Source organism: Chiloscyllium plagiosum, unplaced genomic scaffold (genome assembly GCF_037043375.1).
Source record: "Chiloscyllium plagiosum isolate Xiang-an unplaced genomic scaffold, Cpla_swu_hap1 HiC_scaffold_37, whole genome shotgun sequence".
NCBI classification, from domain to species: domain Eukaryota; kingdom Metazoa; phylum Chordata; class Chondrichthyes; order Orectolobiformes; family Hemiscylliidae; genus Chiloscyllium; species Chiloscyllium plagiosum.
In genome coordinates, this window is record NW_028270175.1 from 92,336,999 (window position 1) to 92,355,789 (window position 18,791).

Below are 18,791 nucleotides of genomic sequence, written 5' to 3' on the forward strand. Positions count from 1 at the left end.
AGAAGTTTGATATAACTGCATTGCATGGCCGCTTCAGAGACCATTGAAGAGTCTAGCACATGTCTGTGTGTCTGGAGTCACTTTTTGGCTCGACCAGGAAAGCACGGGAGATTCACTTCCTGAATGTACATTGGGGAAGGTAATTTACGTTGACAATGGACATGCGCTTCAAGGTCAATATTACTGGCACCAGATTTTAGATATTTTATTAATTGCTTCTAACTTCCACCGGCCAGAGCATTATTCTGGTCTGAATTAGTAATCCAGTGACATTTCCACAGCAACACCGTCTCCACATGGGGGCCTATCGGACACAGCACTGTGCACATTATTTCTGTGCTGGTCGACAGTTCCGTCAAAGGAATTCCCACCAATTTGATTCTCGTGATGGGACTGAGGGGGTGATAATTAGTCAGATTATAATTATTCTCCTCTTAGGGTCGGGACACTTTCGTGTAATTTTCCACCTTGCTAGGGAGATGTCAGAGTTGGAGCTGGAATGAAACATCTTCCACAGAGACACGGCTTGTTGTGCAGCACAAGTCTTTAGTTCTATTGCAGGAATGGTGTCAGGGCCCATTCCCTTTGTCGCATCTACTGTGTTCAGCTGTTTATTCATGTTACGTGCAGCGAATCGAATTGTTTGAAGTCTGGCATCTGTGCTTCTGTGGGGATCATCCAAGCAACACTTCTGGCTGAGGATGGTGTATACACTGCATCCTTGTCTTTTACACTGATGTGCAGGAAGTTTCCATTTTTTCGCAGAATGTTAAAGCAATAGCCAAGTGGTGTTGCTGCTGATGTGTTCCCTCCCACAATCCAAAAATCCTTGCTAACCCCAGTAATGTTCTGGTGACCTAAGTTCGAACCCTGTTACAGTACATGATGGAATTCAAATCCAATAAATGTTTGGGATTAAGAGTTCAATGATGATCATGAATCAATTGCTAATTGTGGGAGAAATTGATTTGGTTCACTGATGTCCTTTAGCGAAATAAACTGGCATCCATACCTGCTCTGGCCCACATGTAACTCCAGACACACAATGTCATTGAATCTTAACATTCCTCTGGGCAATAAATGCTGACCTAATCCCAATGAACATTGTTTTCGAATAATATTTGTGGAGTCCTTTTCTCTCGTCAGTTGTTCCATGGTTCAACTCGATTTCTGACTGGATGTGGCAGGACTGCAGAGCTTCGATCTGAATATGTTTTCTTTGTAATCATGTTGCCCTCTCTATCAGATATTAGTCTTGCTATTTGGAATCTAAGTACAGTAGTCAGTGTGATAGCTTTAAATGGATTGTCATCAGTTTTAGGTGCACGTGGTTCTGACCCTGGAATATTCACCCACAATCGTCAATGAAACATCGATCCGATAATGGGAATAATAGACTGAAAGGTTAGACTGGGCAAAACGTTACAAGTTGTAACTGAATGCAATTCTCCTTCTGTCCAGCTGTGATCTATCCCCCAGTTCACACCAAGACCCAGTCACCCATCACCCCGTGACCTACCCTGTTTACTGATGTGCTAATACTTCCATTTTAATATTCTCATTCCTCTGAGTGTCTGTCCATGGTGTCACACCTCTTGCTTGTCATGTTTCTGAAAACCACTAAATATTTTCCGGGACAGCACCGTGGCTCAGTGGTTAGCATTGCTGCCTCACTGCGCTGGGGACCCAGGTCCGATTCCATCCTCTGGCAACTGTCTTGCACATTTTCCTGTGTCTCTGCCAGTTCTTTTTTCCACGTGCTCCGGTTCCCTCCCACAATCCAAAAATGTGCAGGTTGTTGGCCTTGCTAAACTGCCGATAGTTTACAGGAATGTGCAGGTTAGGTCAATTAGTCAGGGGTAAATAGAGGATAGGGGAATGTGTCTGGTTGGTTTAGTCTTCACAGGATTGGTGTGGACTTGTTGAGCCAAAGGGCTTGTTTCCACACTGTAACCATTCCAATTCTGATATTCATCAGAACCTTTTCCGTCCAATCGTGCCACTTTCGGTTTTAACATTGTAACTGTTTCTCTCTGTTTCTCTCCATGGCCTTGATTAAGAACTTTGTAGTGTCAATGATGACAATCTTGTTTAACTTTGGGACCAATGAATTTGTACATCTTACGTTATTGTTCACATCCCAGTGTACAGTGCTCCATATTGGACAGGGCGTTTGAGCAGCTTTGATACACGTCTTTCAAGCTGTTAAAAACCAGAAATTGCTGTAGAAACTCAGCAGTTCTGGCAGCATCTGTGAAGACAGAGAAAAGAGGTAGTGTATCAAGTCCAGATTGACCCTTGTTCAGAATTGAAAAGGACGTTTTAATCCCTTGACAAAAGTGGACAAGGGATGATGGGAAACAGAACATGGGGAAGTGCAATGTCACAGAGGAGGGACTTTTGATTGTGGTGAAAGAGAAACAGATGTAAATTGGATGTATATTAAAGTGTGACTGGGAGAAATGGCTTCGCTCTACTGAGTGCCATATAAACAAGACATAGACAAGGTCATAGGGAAACCAGGAAGCAGAACGTATGAACAATGAAGAACAGCCATAATGGGTTCAGACTGTGAAGTTATGGAAATGAATGTTAACTCCTACGGGCTGTAAGGTACAATGCGTAATGTGAGCTGTTACTCGAGCTTGGGTTGTGCTTCATTGGAACATTGCAGCAGCACAGGACCGAAATGTCAGCATGAGAGGAAGGAAGGTTATTGAAATGGGAAGCAGTGAGAAAGTCAGGGTTATTCCTCCAGAGTGGGAATATTCCTCAGTGCAGTCTCTGTTTAGTCTCACCACTGTAAAGGAGACTGCATTGTGAGCAGCAATGACAGGAGATTGGATTGAAAGATTACAAGTGAAATGCTGCTTCACCTGGGAGGTGTGATTAAGTCAGTCTCCGCTGTTCATATGTTGAGCCACATGCAGAAGTTCCCCCTGAACGATTGAAAAGAACCAGACATCTAAATTGAGGATTTCTGTCTCACATCTGGTCTGAGTCGTGATGTGGAATTGCACCCAGAGGAAGGTCAGTGGGTATACATGGGTAGACATTCCAGCAGATATCCCATACTGCTCATAAATTATTGTTTCTGTTCGAAAAGAAGGACTCGACAGAAGATGAGCCACCCGTGGTTCACAAAGTCTGTCAAGGATACTATTCAATCACAAAGTAACGGGCATCAGAGTGTGCCCAGATTTAGGACATTTATTTCAGGGACCAGAAGCAGATGCGAGGCATGAATTTCAATTGTGCTTCCTAAATTACACCTTGAAACCTCTGCCATTGCTGTTCCATCCTCTTCCCTGCTTGTCTCCCCTTTCTGATACAGGTCATGCAGCATCCAAGGAGCATGAGAATCGACGTTTCGGGCATAAGCCCTTCTTCAGGATTCTTCGGGTGGTTCGGCCTCTCCATTCATGATGCTTTACACCTCCCACTCACATTTCTCTCGGAAAGTTTCCTTCTTGGTGTAAACTTTATTGAAAACCCCCCACTCCCCTTTGCACTGAATAACCCAAATTTCAGAAAGTATTCTCACCATTCATCTCACTGTGTTAAAGGCAACCACACGCTTACCGTGTGGTATAACAATTCCCCAGGCTTCAAACCCGTTTAAAAACCGACAAGGCCGTGATCTGACAGGACCCAGTTAACCAGAGGCCCCGACAAACCAGACTCCCACACCCGCCCCACCCCCACCCCCTGAGGAGATGAAACATCGGGGGAATTAACAGACCATCACTCACTGCACCCCAGGGGCTGCAGCCTGGCCAACAGGCCTCAGGCCTGTTCTCCCTGCCCTCTGGAGGCTGTTCTTGTTCAAGGCTTTTTTGGCTTCCAGGCATTTTGGATCTTTACTTTCCCAACAAAAGTTCCTCTGGACAAAAGAGAGAAAAGATGAGTTGTTGGTGGTTCTGGGGGGGGGGGGGGGGGGGAAGGGGGAGAGCAGTGTTATGCAAAATTACACAGGAAGATCCCAGTTTAAACACAATCCCACCACTCCCTTCCCCCATCCCCCAATGCATTTCATAACCTCACAGCAACATTAAAATACAAGCAAATCATTAGAAAGCAATTAACCAGAGGCTGGAAAGATGATTAAGCACACACACACACACACACACACACACACACACACACACACACACACACACACACACACACACACACACACACACACACACACACACACACACACACACACACACACACACACACACACACACACACACACTCTGACACTCTGTCACAACCAGACAGGGAGGGCTGCTCACTCTCCATACAGAGAGAGAACAGGGTTTGTGAATGAATCTGACCAATTCCTTGCGCACATTTATTCTGGGTGAGGGGTTATTGGACCCCACCCCTGCCCTCTCTGACACGTTGCATCGTCTGTCAGTCTGCTCCCTGGGGAGGGCTCTGTCTGATTGACATGTTAATTCTCAGGACAGGAGCCTTGTGGGATCTTGCTGCCCACGGAGATGTTAATTCTGGGGCAACAAAGTGTCATCTTTCCCAGTTGCTACAACTCTCTTTTTTTTGCGGTCTTATTAGTTGTGTCAGTGTAGTTTGAATATATTAAAAATTACTCCCACACTAGCGTCTCAAGGCCTGACTGTAGGTCGGCTTCCTGAGACACACACACACACATACACACAGGGCTGGGAATGGAGAGGGAGATTTTTGCTGAGGATCTCTTGGGATTTTCCTGCTGTATGTGTGATTCCCATAATTAATCTCTCTCTCTGTCTCTGTGTGTGTCTCTCTGTCACTCTCTTTCTCTCTGTCTTATTCTCTCTGTTCCTGTGTGTGTGTGTGTGTATCACTTTCTCTCTGTCCCCGTGTGTCCCACTCTCTGTCTCTCTCTTTGTGTCTCTTTCTCTCTCTGTCCCTGTGTCTCTCTCTTCTCTGTGTCTCTGTCTCTCTCTGTCTCTCTCTTTCTGTCCCCGTGTGTGTTTCTCTCTCTCGCTCTGTCTCTCTCTCTCTCTCTGGCTGTCTGTCTGTCCCTCCCTGCTCAGCTCTACATCCAGCCATTTCTAACTTGATTTTCAATATTTTATTACTTTTCCCTTTCTCAAAAATATTGGCAGAGTTTGGGAATTTAAATCATGGATCACGTGCCTGCCCCTCAACACCCACATTTCACCCTCTCTGCTCCCCTGCCTTCACCACCACCACCACCCCCATACACACAGACACGCACACAGACACACACACAGACACACACAAAGACACACACAGACACACACACAAAGAGACACACGCACGCACACACGCACACAGACACACACAAAGACACAGACACAGACACAAACACACAGACACACGCACACAGACACACACAAAGACACACACACTCAGAGACACGCACACACAGACACACGCACACAGACATACACACAGACTCACACACAGGCACACACACATACACAGGCGCACAACCAGACACACACACACACACACAGAGACAAGACCCAGACAGACAGACATAGACACACACACAGACACAAACACAGACAGACAGACATAGACACACACACAGATATACACAGACACAGACAAGACACATCCACACTTGCACTCTCTCATTTCTCTCTCTACACTGTCTCTCTCACACTCGCTTCTACATACTCTCTCAGTTACACACACTCTTACACACACTCTCACACACACTTTCTGACACACGCAGCCACACAGTCACATTCACCATCTCAAATATTCTCACTCTCACACGCTCACTCTCTCTCTACAAATCTCTGTCTCTCTCACACACGCACTCGCAAAGTCTCTCACACACACACTCTAGCACACTCTCCTGTCACACACACACACACTTTTTCTCACATGCCCAATCAGTATTTCTCTCGTGCAGACTCATACTGTCTTTCCCCCTCTCTCTCACACACACTCTCTCTCACACACACAATCTCTCTCTCTCTCTCTCTCGACCCCATCTCTCAGGCACACACTCACACAGAAAGTGTGAACACAAAATCTTCCTCTCACATGCAGACACTCTCTCGCACGCACACACTCTCTCACATGCATGCGCTCTCTTTCTCTCTCAGACACACACACTCTCATGCTCTCACACTCTTTCTCACACGTGCACACGCTTTCTCTTGCACACACACATTCTCTCGTGCACACTCTTCCACACGCAGACACTCTTTCTCTCACACATCCCCTCTCTCTCACGTGCACACTCACTCTCGTTCCCTTGTACACACACACTCTCTCACATGCACACACACTCGCTTGCAATCACACTTTCTCTTACACACACACACTCACTCTTTCTTGCAGCCACACACACTCTCACACACACTCACTCTTTCTTGCACCCACACACACTCTCGCACAATCGCCCTCTCTCTCTCATCCCTCACACTCGCTCTCGTATTCGCACACGCACACTCTCACATTCGCGCGCACTTTCTCTCTGTCTCTCTCTCTGTCCTTGTATCTCTCGTGCTCTCTCCCTCTGTCTCTTTCTTTCTGTCTTTGTCTGTCTGACTATCTCGCTGTCTCTCTCTTTGTATGTCTGTCTCTGTTTCTCTTTATCTCTCTCTCACTGTCCCTCACTCTATCTGTTTCTCTGTCCCTCTTTCTCTCTCGATGTGTCCCTCACTCTCTCTATGTCCCTCTCTCTCTGTGTCCCTCTCTCCCTCCCTGTCTCTCTTTCTGCACTTCTCTCTCTCTGTGTGAAACTTTCTCTCTGTTTCTCTCTCCCTCTGTCTCTCTCTCTGTCCGTCTCTCTCTATCTCTCTGTCCCTCTCTCTCTGTCCCTTTCTCTCTGTGTTCCTCTCTCTCTCTGTGTCCCACTCTCTCTCTCTCTGTCCCTTTCTCTCTGTGTCCCACACTCTCCCTGTGTCCCACTCTCTCTCTCCGTCCCTCTCTCTCTTTCACTCTCTGCCCCTCCCTCTCTCTCTGTCTCTCTGTACCTCTCTCTCTGTCCCTCACTCTCTCTGTCCCTCACTCTCTTTCTCTCTCTATCCCTCTCTCTCCCTGTCCCTCTGTCTCGCTGTCCCTCTCTCTCTGTCTCTCAGTCCCCCTCTCTGTCCCCTTCTCTCTGCGTCTCTCTCTCTCTCTCTCTCTCCCCCCTCGGTCTCTCTGTCCCTGTCTCTGTGTCCCTCACTCTCTCTCTGTCCGTCACTCTCTCTGTGTCCCTCTCTCTCTGTCCACCCCTCTCTTTCTCTATTCCTCTCTCTCTCGATCTCTTTCTGTCCCTGTCCCACTCTCTGTCTGTGTATCTCTATCTCTGTCCCTCTCTCTCTGTGTCTTTTTCTCTGACCCCCCCTCTCTCTGTCCGTCTCTCTGTCTCTGTCCCTAGCACTTTCTCTGTGTCACTCTCGCTGTGTCCCTCTCTCTCTCTGTCTGTCTGTCACTCTCTCTGTGTCCATCTCAGTGTCTCTCTCGCGCTCAATCTCTCCCTATCCCTTTCTCTCTCTGTCTCTCTCTCTCTGCCCCTCTCTCTCTGGGACCCTCTCTCTCTGTGTCCCTCTCTCTGTCCCACTCTCTCTGTGTCCCTCTCTCTCTCGTCCCTCTCTGTCTCTGTCCCTCTCTCTCTGTCCCCCTCTCTGTCTCTTTGTCCCCCTCCCACTCTCTGTCCCTCAGTCTCTCTGTCCCTCAGTCTCTCTGTCTCTCTCTGTCTCTGTATTTCTGTCCCTCTATCTCTCTGTATTTCTGTCTTTCTCTCTGTCTGTCTGTCCCTCTCTCTGTCTGTGTCCCTCTATCTCTTTGTCCCTCTCTGTCTGTCCCTCCCTCCCTCTCTCTCTGTCCTCTCTCTCTCTGTGTCCTTCTCTCTGTCTCTGTCTCTCTCTCTCTCGCTCTGGTCCTCTCTCTCTCTGTTCCTCTGTCTCTCTGTCCATCTCTCTCTGTCCCACTCTCTCTCAGTCTTTCTGTCCCTCTCTTACTCTCTGTCTCTCTATCCCTCTCTCTCTCTCTCTGTGTTACTCTCGCTCTCTGTGTCCCTCTCTCTGTCTCTGAGTCCCCCTCTCTCTATCTGTCCCTCTATCTCTCTGTCCCTCTCTCTGTCCCTCTCTCTCTGTGTCTTTCTGTCACTCTCTCTATCTTTCTGTTTCTCTGTCCCTCTCTCTCTCTCTCTGTTGCACTCTCGCTCTCTCTGTGTCCCTCCCTCTCTCTTCTCTGACCCCATCTCTCTCTGTCCCGCTGTCTCTCTGTCCCTCTCTCTCTGTCTTTCTGTCCCTCTCCCTCTCTGTCTCTCTGCCCCCCGTGTCCCCCTCTCTCTGATCAACTGCCCCTATCTCGCTCTCTCTCTGTTCCTCTGTCTGTCTCTCAGTCCATCTCTCGCTCTTTGTCTGTCCCTCTCTCTCTGTTCCTCTCTCTCTGTCCCTCGGTCTCTGTCCCTCTCTCTCTCCGTCCCTCTGTCTCTCTGTCCCTCTCTGTCTCTGTTTCTCTGACCTTCTCTCTCTCTCCCTCCCTCTCTCTCTCACTTTGTCCCTCTCTCTGTCCCTCTCTCTGTCTCTTCTCACTGTCCATCTCTGTCTCTCTGTCCCTCTCACCGTGTGTGTCTCTGTCCCTCTCTCTCACTGTGTCCCTCTCTCTCTCTGTATCCCTCTCTCTATCTGTGTCCCTCACTCTCTGTCCCTCTCTCTCGCTGTCCCCCTCTCTCTCGCTCTGTTTCTCTGTCCCTCTCTCTCTGTCCCTCTCTCTGTGTGTCTCTCTGTCCCTCTCTCTGTGTGTGTCTCTGTCCCTCTCTCTGTGTGTCTCTCTCTCACACTGTGTCCCTCTCTCTCTCTCTGCCCCTCTCTCTCTGTCCCCTCTCTCTCGCTCTGTATCTCTGTCCCTTTCTCTCTCTGTCCCTCTATCTCTCTGTCTCTGTCCCTCTCACTGTGTGTCTCTCTGTCCCTCTCTCTCTCTGTGTCCCTCTCTCACACACTGTGTCCCTCCCTCTCTGTATCCCTCTCTCTCTGTGTCCCTCTTTCTCTGTGTCCCTCTGTTTCTGTCACTTTCTCTCGGTCCCCTCTCTCTCTCTGTGTGTGCTTCTCTCTGTCTCTGTCTCTCTCTCTGTGTGTCTCTCTGACCCTCTCTCGCTCTCTGTGTCCCTCTGTCTCTCTGTCCATCTCTCTCTCTCTGCGTGTCCATCTCTCTCTGTCCCTCTCTCTCTGTCTCTCTCTCTGTCCATCTCTCTCTGTGTCCCCCTCTCTCTCTGTCCCTCTCTCTGTAACCCTCTCTCTGTTCCCCCTCTCTATCTCTGTCCCTCTCTCTCTGTCCCCCTCTCTCTCTGTCACCCTCTCTCTCGCTCCGTGTCTCTGTCCCTCTCCCTCTCTGTCCCTCTATCTCTCTGTCTCTCTGTCCCTCTCTCTGTGTGTGTCTCTGTCCCTCTCTCTGTGTCCCTCTCTCTCACACTGTGTCCCTCTCTCTCTGTCCCACTCTCTCTAGCTCTGTATCTCTGTCCCTTTCTCTCTCTGTCCCTCTCTCTCTGTGTCTCTCTGTCCCTCTCACTCCCTCTGTGTCCCTCTCTCTCTCACTGTGTCCCTCTCTCTCTGTCCCTCTCTCTGTCCCCCCCTTTCTCGCTCTGTTTCTCTGTCCCTCTCTCTCTCTGTCCCTCTATCTCTGTGTCTCTCTGTTCCTCTCTCTGTGTCCCTCTCTCTCTCACTGTGTCCATCTCTCTCTCTCTCTCTCTCTGTCCCTCTCTCTCTCTGTCCCTCTCTCGCTCTCTCTGTGTCCCTCTGTCTCTCTGTCCCTCTCTCTCTGTGTCACTCTCTCTCTGTCCCTCTCTCTCCGTTTCTTTCTCTCTGTCTCTCTCTCTGTCCCTCTCTCTCTCTGTCCGTCTCTCTCTGTGTCCCTCATTCTCTCTCTCTGTCCCTCTCTCTGTTTCTCTGTCCCTCTCTATCTCTGTCCCTCTCTCGCTGTGTCTCTCTGTCCCGCTCTCTCTCTGTCCCTCTCTCTCTCTGTCCCTCTCTCTCTGTGTCTCACTGTCCTTCTCTCTCTCTCCGTGTCCCTCTCTCTCAGTGTCCCTCTCTCTCTCTCTGACCCTCTCTTGCTCTCTCTGTGTCCCTCTGTCTCTGTGTCCCTCTCTCTCTGTGTCCCTCTCTCTTTGTCCCTCTCTCGCACTGTGTCCCTCTCTCTCTGTCCCTCTCTCTGTCCCCCTCTCTCTGTGTCCCTCTCTTTCTGTGTCCCTCTATCTCTGGCCCCTTTTGCTGAGCCTTCTCTCTCTCTCTGTCCCTCTCTCTCTGTGTCCCTCTCTTTCTGTGTCCCTCTATCTCTCTGTGTCCCTCTCTCTCTCTCTGTTTCCCTCCCTCTTTCTGTTCCTCTGTATGTCCCTCTCTCTTTGTCTCTCTCTCTCTCTCTGTCCCTCTCTCTGTCCCTCTCTCTCTCTGTGTCCCTCTATCTCTATGTCCCTCTCTGTCTGTCCCTCCCTCGCTCTCTCTCTGTCCTCTCTCTCTCTCTGTGTCCTTCTCTCTGTCTCTGTCTCTCTCTCTCTGTCTCTCTGCTCCTCTCTCTCTCTCTGTCCCTCTGTCTCTCTGTCCATCTCTCTCTGTCCCACTCTCTCAGTCTTTCTGTCCCTCTCTTACTCTCTGTCTCTGTCCCTCTCTCTCTATGTCACTCTCGCTCTCTGTGTCCCTCTCTCTCTGTCTCTGAGTCCCCCTCTCTCTATCTGTCCCTCTGTCTCTCTGTCCCTCTCTCTGTCCCACTCTCTCTCTCTGTGTCTTTCTGTCCCTCTCTCTATCTTTCTGTTTCTCTGTCCCTCTCTCTCTCTCTCGGTCGCACTCTCGCTCTCTCTGTGTCCCTCCCTCTCTCTTCTCTGACCCTATTTCTCTCTGTCCCGTTGTCTCTCTGTCCCTCTCTCTCTGTCTTTCTGTCCCTCTCCCTCTCTGTCTCTCTGCCCCCCGTGTCCCTCTCTCTCTGTCCCACTGCCCCTATCTCGCTCTCTCTCTCTGTTCCTCTGTCTGTCTCTCAGTCCATCTCTCGCTCTTTGTCTGTCCCTCTCTCTATCTGTTCCACTCTCTGTCCCTCTCTCGGTCTCTGTCTCTCTCTCTCTCTCCGTTCCTCTGTCTCTCTGTCCCTCTCTGTCTCTGTTTCTCTGACCTTCTCTCTCTCTCCCTCCCTCTCTCTCTCACTTTGTCCCTCTCTCTGTCCCCCTCTCTGTCTCTTCTCACTGTCCATCTCTGTCTCTCTGTCCCTCTCACCGTGTGTGTCTCTGTTCCTCTCTCACTCACTGTGTCCCTCTCTCTCTCTGTGTCCCTCTCTCTATCTGTGTCCCTCACTCTCTGTCCCTCTCTCTCTCTGTCCCCCTCTCTCTCGCTCTGTTTCTCTGTCCCTCTCTCTCTGTCCCTCTCTCTCTGTCTCTCTCTCTGTCCATCTCTCTCTGTGTCCCCCTCTCTCTGTCCCTCTCTCTGTATCCCTCTCTCTGTCCCTCCTCTCTATCTCTGTCCCTCTCTCTCTGTCCCCCTCTCTCTCTGTCACCCTCTCTCTCGCTCCGTTTCTCTGTCCCTCTCGGTCTCTGTCCCTCTCTCTCTCTCCGTCCCTCCATCTCTCTGTCTCTCTGTCCCTCTCTCTGTGTGTGTCTCTGTCCCTCTCTCTGTGTCCCTCTCTCTCACACTGTGTCCCTCTCTCTCTGTCCCACTCTCTCTAGCTCTGTACCTCTGTCCCTTTCTCTCTCTGTCCCTCTCTCTCAGTGTCTCTCTGTCCCTCTCACTCCCTCTGTGTCCCTCTCACTCACTGTGTCCCTCTCTCTCTCTCTGTCCCTCTCTCTGTCCCCCTCTCTCTCGCTCTGTTTCTCTGTCCCTCTCTCTCTCTGTCCCTCTATCTCTGTCTCTCTGTTCCTCTCTCTGTGTCCCTCTCTCTCTCACTGTGTCCATCTCTCTCTCTCTCTGTCCATCTCTCTCTCTGTCCCTCTCTCTCCGTTTCTTTCTCTCTGTCTCTCTCTCTGTCCCTCTCTCTCTCTGTCCGTCTCTCTCTGTGTCCCTCATTCTCTCTCTCTGTCCCTCTCTCTGTTTCTCTGTCCCTCTCTATCTCTGTCCCTCTCTCGCTGTGTCTCTCTGTCCCTCTCTCTCTGTCCCTCTCTCTCTCTGTCCCTCTCTCTCCGTGTCTCACCGTCCATCTCTCTCTCTCCGTGTCCCTCTCTCTCAGTGTCCCTCTCTCTCTCTCTGACCCTCTCTTGCTCTCTCTGTGTCCCTCTGTCTCTGTGTCCCTCTCTCTCTGTGTCCCTCTCTCTTTGTCCCTCTCTCGCACTGTGTCCCTCTCTCTCTGTCCCTCTCTCTGTCCCCCTCTCTCTGTGTCCCTCTCTTTCTGTGTCCCTCTATCTCTGTCCCCTTTTGCTGTGCCTTCTCTCTCTCTCTGTCCCTCTCTCTCTGTGTCCCTCTCTTTCTGTTTCCCTCTATCTCTCTGTGTCCCACTCTCTCTCTCTGTTTCCCTCTCTCTTTCTGTTCCTCTGTATATCCCTCTCTCTCTGTCTCTCTCTCTCTATATCCCTCTCTCTGTCCCTCTCTGTCCCTCTCTCTGTCCCTTTCTCTCTGTGTCCCTCTATCTCTGTGTCCCTCTCTGTCTGTCCCTCCCTCGCTCTCTCTGTCCTCTCTCTCTCTGTGTCCTTCTCTCTGTCTCTGTCTCTCTCTCTCTGTCTCTCTGGTCCTCTCTCTCTCTGTCCCTCTGTCTCTCTGTCCATCTCTCTCTGTCCCACTCTCTCAGTCTCTCTGTTCCTCTCTCTCTCTCTCTGTCACTCTCGATCTATGTGTCCCTCTCTCTCTGTCTCTGAGTCTCCCTCTCTCTATCTGTCCCTCTGTCTCTCTGTCCCTCTCTCTGTACCACTCTCTCTCTCTGTGTCTTTCTGTCCCTCTCTCTATCTTTCTGTTTCTCTGTCCCTCTCTATCTCTCTGTGTCCCTGTCTCTCTCTTCTCTGACCCCATCTCTCTCTGTCCCGCTGTCTCTCTGTCCCTCTCTCTCTGTCTTTCTGTCCCTCTCCCTCTCTGTCTCTCTGCCCCCCGTGTCCCTCTCTCTCTGTCCCTCTGCCCCTATCTCGCTCTCTTTCTCTCTGTTCCTCTGTCTGTCTCTCAGTCCATCGCTCGCTCTTTGTCTGTCCTTTCTCTCTCTGTCCCCTCTCTCTGTCTCTGTCTCTGTCCCTCTCTCTCTCCGCACTTTGTCTCTCTGTCCCTCTCTGTCTCTGTTTCTCTGACCTTCTCTCTCTCTCTCTCCCTCCCTCTCTCTCTCACTTTGTCCCTCTCTCTCTGTCCCTCTCTCTGTCTCTTCTCACTGTCCATCTCTGTCTCTCTGTCCCTCTCACCGTGTGTGTCTCTGTCCCTCTCTCTCTCACTGTGTCCCTCTCTCTCTCTCTGTGTCCCTCTCTCTCTGTGTGTCCCTCTCTCTCTGACCCTCTCTCTCTCTCTGTCCCCCTCTCTCTCGCTCTGTTTCTCTGTCCCTCTCTCTCTGTCCCTCTATCTCTCTGTCTCTCTGTCCCTCTCTCTGTGTGTCTCTCTGTCCCTCTCTCTGTTTGTCTTTCTGTCGCTTTCTCTGTGTCCCTCTCTCTCACACTGTGTCCCTCTCTCTCTCTGCCCCTCTCTCTCTGTCCCCTCTCTCTCGCTCTGTATCTCTGTCCCTTTCTCTCTCTGTCCCTCTATCTCTCTGTCTCTCTGTCCCTCTCACTGTGTGTCTCTCTGTCCCTCTCTCTCTCTCTCTGTGTCCCTCTCTCACACACTGTGTCCCTCCCTCTCTGTATCCCTCTCTCTCTGTGTCCCTCTTTCTCTGTGTCCCTCTCTTTCTGTCACTTTCTCTCTGTCCCCCTCTCTCTCTGTCTCTCTCTGTCTATCCCTCCCTCGCTCTCTCTCTCGGTCCCCTCTCTTTCTCTGTGTGTGCTTCTCTCTGTCTCTGTCTCTCTCTCTCTCTCTGTCTCTCTGACCCTCTCTCGCTCTCTGTGTCCCTCTGTCTCTCTGACCCTCTCTCTCTGTGTGTCCATCTCTCTCTGTCCCTCTCTCTCTGTCTCTTTCTCTCTGTCTCTCTCTCTGTCCACCCTCTCTGTCCGTCTCTCTCTGTGTCCCTCTCTCTCTGTGTCCCTCTCTCTCTTTGTATCCCTCTCTCTGTCCCCCCTGCCACTCTCTGTGTCCCTCTCTCTCTGTCCCTCTCTCTCTGTCACCCTCTCTCTCGCTCCATTTCTCTATCCCTCTCCCTCTCTGTCCCTCTATCTCTCTGTCTCTCTGTCCCTCTATCTGTGTGTGTCTCTGTCCCTCTCTCTGTGTCCCTCTCTCTCACACTGTGTCCCTCTCTCTCTGTCCCACTCTCTCTAGCTCTGTCTCTCTGTCCCTCTCACCCCCTCTGTGTCCCTCTCTCTCTCACTGTGTCCCTCTATCTCTCTGTCCTTCTCTCTGTCTGTCCCACTCTCTGTCTGTCCCTCTCTCTCTGTGTCTCTCTGTCCCCCGTCTCTCTCTGTGTCCCTCTCTCTCTGTGTCTCCCTCTCTCTCTGTGTCCCTCCCTCTGTCCCCCCCTCTCACTGTGTTCCTCTCTCTCTCTGTCCCTCTCTCTGTCCCCCTCTCACCCGCTCTGTTTCTCTGTCCCTCTCTCTCTCTCTGTCCCTCTATCTCTGTGTCTCTCTGTTCCTCTCTCTGTGTGTCTCTCTATCCCTCTCTCTGTGTCCCTCTCTCTCCCACTGTGTCCCTCTCTCTCCCTCTCTCTCTGTCCTTCTCTCGCTCTCTCTGTGTCCCTCTGTCTCTCTGTCCCTCTCTCTCTCTCTGTGTCACTCTCTCTCTGTCCATCTCTCTCCATCTCTTTCTCTCTGTCTCGCTCTCTCTGTCCCTCTCTCTCTCTCTGTCCGTCTCTCTCTGTGTCCCTCATTCTCTCTCTCTGTCCCTCTCTCTGTTTCTCTGTCCCTCTCTATCTCTGTCCCTCTCTCGCTGTGTCTCGCTGTCCCTCTCTCTCTCTGTCCCTCTCTCTCTGTGTCTCACTGTCCCTCTCTCTCTCTCTCCGTGTCCCTCTCTCTCTCAGTGTCCCTCTCTCTCTCTGACCCTCTCTTGCTCTCTCTGTGTCCCTCTGTCTCTGTGTCCCTCTGTCTCTGTGTCCCTCTCTCTCTTTGTCCCTCTCTCTCACTGTGTCCCTCTCTCTCTATCCCTCTCTATGTCCCTCTCTCTCTGTGTCCCTCTCTTTCTGTGTCCCTCTATCTCTGTCCCCCTTTGCTCTGCCTTCTCTCTCTCTGTCCCTCTCTCTCTGTGTCCCTCTCTTTCTGTGTCCCTCTATCTCTCTGTGTCCCACTCTCTCTCTCTGTTTCCCTCTCTCTTTCTGTTCCTCTGTGTATCCCTCTCTCTGTCTCTCTCTCTGTCTCTATCCCTCTCTCTGTCCCTCTCTCTCTGTCCCTCTCTCTGTCCCTCTCTCTCTCTCTGTCCCTCTCTCTGTGTATCCCTCTCTCTCTGTGTCCCCCTCTCTCTCTCTGTCCCTCTCTCCCAGTGTCCCTCTCTCTCTGTCCCTCACTCTCTGTATCCCTCTCTCTCTGTGTCCCTCTTTCTCTGTGTCCCTCTTTTTCTGTCCCTTTCTCTCTGACCCCCTCTCTTACTGTCCCTCTCTGTCTGTCCCTCCCTCGCTCTCTCTCTGCCCCCCTCTCTCTCTGTGTCCTTCTCTCTGTCTCTGTCTCTCTCTCTCTGTCTCTCTGACCCTCTCTCGCTCTCTGTGTCCCTCTGTCTCTCTGTCCCTCTCGCTCTGTGTCACTCTCTCTCTGTCCATCTCTCTCTGTCTCTTTCTCTCTGTCCACCCTCTCTGTCCGTCTCTCTCTGTGTCCCTCTCTCTCTGTCCCTCTCTCTCTCGGTGTCCCTCTCTCTGTCCCTCCCTCTCTCTGTCCCTCTATCTCTCTGTCTCTCTGTCCCTCTCTCTGTGTGTCTCTCTGTCCCTCTCTCTGTGTCCCTCTCTCTCACACTGTGTCCCTCTCTCTCTGCCCCTCTCTCTGTGTGTCTCTGTCCCTGTCTCTCTCTGTGTGTCCCTCTCTCTCTCCCTGTATCCCTCTCTCTCTCTGTCCCTCTCTCTGTCTGTCCCACTATCCGTCTGTCCCTCTCTCGCTCTGTCTGACGCACTCTCTGTCTGTCCCTCTCTCTCACTCTGTCCCTCTCTCTGTGTCTCTCTGTTCCCCCTCTCTTTGTGTCCCCCTCTCTCTCACAGTATCCCCCTCTCTCTGTCCCTCTCTGTCCCTCTCACTCTGTCCCTCTCTCGCTCTCTCTGTGTCCCTCTATCTCTCTGTCCCTCTCTCGCTCTCTGTGTCCCTCTGTCTCTCTGTCCCTCTCTCTGTCTGTCCCACTCTCTGTCTGTCTCTCTATCTCTCTGTCCGTCTCTCTCTGTGTCCCTCTCTCTCTCTGTCCCTCTCTCTCTGTGTCCCTCTCTCTGCCCCGCCTCTCTGTGTCCCGATCTCTCACACTGTGTCCCTCTCTCTCTGTTCCCCTCTCTCTCTCTCTCTGTCCCCTCTCTCTCGCTCTGTTTCTCTGTCTCTCTGTCTCTCTGCCCCTCTATCTCTCTGTCTCTCTGTGTGTGTGTCTCTCGCTCACTGTGTCCCTCTCTCTCTCTGTCCCTCTCTGTCCCTCTCTCTCGGTCCCTCTCTCGCTCTCTCGGTGTCCCTCTGCTTCTCTGTCCCTCTCTGACTCTGTGTGTCACTCTCTCTGTCCCTCTCTCTCCGTTTTTTTCTCTCTCTCTGGCCCTCTCTGTCCCCCTCTCTCTGTCCCTCTCACTCTCTGTCCCCCTCTCTCTCTGTGACCGTCTCTATTTCTCTGTCCCTCTCTCTGTCTCTCTCTCTGTGTCCCACTCTCTCTCACTGTGTCCCCCTCTCTCTCTGTCCCTCTCTCTGTCTCTCTCTCTCTCTCTCTGTCCCTCTCTCTCTGTCTGTCTGTCCCTCTCTCACTCTGTCCCTCCCTCGCTGTGACCCTCTCTCTGTGTGTCCCCCTCTCTCTGTCCCTCACTCTCTGTATCCCTCTCTCTGTGTCCATCTCTCTCTGTGTCCTTCTCTTTCTGTCCCTCTCTCGCTGTATCCCTCTCTCTCTCTGTCCTACTTTCTCTGTGTCCCTCTTTTTCTGTCCCTTTCTCTGTTCCCCTCTCTCTCTGTCCACTCTCTCTCTCTGTGTCCTTCTACCTGTCTCTGTCTCTCTCTCTCTGTCTCTGTCTCTCTGACCCTCTCTCTCGCTCTCTCTGTGTCCCTCTGTCTCATTTTACCCTCTCTCTCTCTGTCACTCTCTGTCCCTCTCTCTCTCTGTATCTTAATCTCTGTCTCTCTCTCTCTCTCTCTGTCCACCCTCTGTGTCCGTCTCTCTCTGTGTCCCTCTCTCTCTCTGTGACCGTCTCTATTTCTCTGTCCTTCACTCTCTGTCCCTCTCTCTCTCTGTGTCCCCCCTCTCTGTCCCCTTCTCTCTCTGTGTCCCTCTGTCTCTCTGTCCCTCTCTCTGTGTGTCTCTCTGTCCCTCTCTCTCACTCCGTGTCCCTCTCTCTCTCTCAGTGTCCCTCTCTCTCTGTGTCCCTCTCTCTCTCTTTCTCTCTGTCCCTCTCTCTCACTCCGAGTCCCCCTCTCTCTCTCAGTGTTCCCCTCTCTCTCTCTGTCCCTCGGTCTCTCTGTGTCCCTCTCTCTCTTTGTCCCTCTCTCTCACTCTGTTCCTCTCTCTCTGTCCCTCTCTCTCTCTGTCTCTCTCTCTGTCCCTCTCTTGCTCTCTCAGTGTCCCTCTGTCTCTGTGTCCCTCTCTCTCTCTGTCCCCTCTCTCTCTCTCTGTCCCTCTCTCTCTCTCTGTTTCCCTCTCTCTTTCTGTCCCTCTCTCTGTGTGTCCCTTCCTCTCTATCTCGGTCCCCCCTCTCTCTCTCTGTCCCTCTCTCTGTGTATCCCTCTCTATCCCTTTGGGTGGCACGGTGGCACAGTGGTTAGCATTGCTGCCACACAGCGCTGGAGACCCGGGTTCAATTCCTGCCTCAGGTGACTGACTTTGTGGAGTTTGCACGTTCTCCCCGTGTCTGCGTGGGTTTCCTCCGGGTGCTCCGGTTTCCTCCCACAGTCCAAAGGTGTGCAGGCCAGGTGAATTAGCCTTGCTAAATTGTCCGTAGTGTTAGGTAAGGGGTAAATGTTGGGGTAGGGGTATGGGTGGGTTGCGCTTCAGCGGGTCGGTGTGGACTTGTTGGGCTGAAGCGCCTGTTTCCACACTGTAAGTAATCTAATCTAATCTAATCTCTCTGTGTTCCCCTCTCTCTCTGTGCCTCTGTCTCTGTGTCCTTCTCTCTATCACTAAGTCCCCCTCGCTGTGTCCCTCTCTTTCTGTCCCTCTCTCACTGTCCATTTCTCCCTCTCTGTGTCTCTCTGTCCCTCTCTGTCTCTGTCCCCCTCTCTCTCTGTCTCTTTTCTCTGTCCCCCTCTCCCTGTCTCTCTCTCTCTGTGTCCCTCTCTCTCTCTCTGTTTCCCTCTCTCTATCTGTCCCCCTCTCTGTGTGTCTGTCTTTCTGTCCCTTCATCTCTCTGTTTTTCTGTCCCACTCTCTGTCTGTCCCTCGCTCTCTCTGTCCCTCTCTGTCCCTCTCTGTCTGTCCCTTCCTCGCTCTCTCTCTCTGTGTCCCCTCTCTCTCTATCTCTTTCTCTGTGTGTGTGTGTGTGTCCTTCTCTCTGTCTCTGTCTCTCTCTCTTTCTCTCTGTCCCTCTTTCTCTCTGTTCCTCTGTCTATCTGTCCCTCTCTGTCTCTGTCTCTCTGACCTTCTCTCTCTCTGTGTCTCTCTGTCCCTCTCTCTCACTGTGTGTCTCTCTCTCTCACTGTGTCCCTCTCTCTCTCTGTCTCTCTGTCCATCTCTCTCTGTCCCTCTCTCTGTGTCTCTGTCCCTCTTTCTCTGTCCCTCTCTC